Source organism: Ovis canadensis, chromosome 10, assembly GCF_042477335.2.
Source record: "Ovis canadensis isolate MfBH-ARS-UI-01 breed Bighorn chromosome 10, ARS-UI_OviCan_v2, whole genome shotgun sequence".
Classification (NCBI taxonomy): domain Eukaryota; kingdom Metazoa; phylum Chordata; class Mammalia; order Artiodactyla; family Bovidae; genus Ovis; species Ovis canadensis.
The window spans coordinates 44,835,382-44,836,722 of NC_091254.1; the positions used below are offsets into that span (position 1 = coordinate 44,835,382).

At 53.3% G+C, this 1,341-nt stretch overlaps 1 pseudogene; it reads right to left on the reverse strand.

Moving 5' to 3' along the window:
- Window positions 1–778: 778 nt before the first annotated feature.
- On the reverse strand, window positions 779–869 carry LOC138447022 (small nucleolar RNA SNORA70; annotated as a pseudogene).
- Between the last annotated feature and the right edge of the window lie 472 nt (window positions 870–1,341).

Sequence of the window (1,341 nt, forward strand, 5' to 3'; positions counted from 1 at the left end):
GGTTAGAAATAAAGTGCACAGTAAATGTAACACACTTGAATCACCCCAAAACCACCACCCCACACCTGGCCTGTGGAAAAATTGTCTTCCACGAAACTGGTCCCTGGTGTCAAGCAGGTTAGGAACGGCTGCTCTAGGGGCTGTTTTCACTGCTGCTGGTCAGACTTCAAATGCCTGTGGTCATCTTACCATGATACCCCCTTACCCGAGCCCCCTCCTTGTGCCTGCCGACCCCCTGGCCTGCAACTGGCTGATTGTTCACACATGGAGACTCCCGCCAGGCCACCGCTACCTCTGCACCTGGGGTCCTGCTTCCTGGCCCCTCATCGTGTGGGTTTCGGCCCTTGAGGCGTCTGCTCTTGTCCTCAACTTTATTGATTTATTGATGGGCCAGACTAAGGAGTGGACAGCGCCCAGGCTCTCATGAGTTCAGGGCTGCCATTTGTCCAGGGGGTCACAATTACCCACATGTTTGACCCACAGCCATCCCAGGCGAGCTGATTTTCTGCCATCATGTTTTCAAATTCACCCCCGTTAAACTTAGTAAATCCCCACTTCTTGGAGATACTGATCTTCTGGTGGCCAGGGAACTTGAACCTGGCCCTGAGGAGGGCCTCACTTACATGCTCCTTGTTCTGCAGCTTGGTACAGGTGGACATGATGACTTGGCCAATGTGAACCCTGGCCACTGTGCCCTGGGGCTTCCAAAGGCACCACGCATATCTGGCTGGAGCCTAGCCTGGGGACACCAGGCCAGTCATGAATGTCCACTGGGAAGAGCTGTCTCCAAGGTCCCTTAGGGCAACCTGTACAGACAACAGGCTGGATACACTACCAAGAAGGCTGCTGTTTGCAGCCACGGCTGTCCTCAACTTTAGGGTGCATCTTGGCTTTTCCTTGTCTTCCAGGTCTCCCTAGTTCTGACATTTGACATTCCCTGGGATGCATCCACACTGGTCCCCTGGCTGCTCTCAGTCATCACCCACCCAGGCAATTGCTTTATTGACCAGAGCCCCCAAAGATGGCCCAGCTCCTCATTCCTTTCCTTCATCCATCCTCACCCAGAAAGAGTCACCCCCAAATCCAGTTTAGTCTTTCCATTACCCCACAAGGATGAGGTGACCATCTGGCCTCCATGCTGAGGGTGGGATGGCATGGGGTTAAAAGTAGGGGCTCCAGAGGCAGGACCCTACCTAGCTGCTCACCCCAGCTGTCTCTCTCTAGCTGGGAGATCCGGGACAAGATGACGCAGTTTTCAGCCCCAGGTTCCTTATCTATTAAATGGAGATCATAAGAGTAATCACATATGGATGTGAGAGTTGGACCATAAAGAAGGCTGAG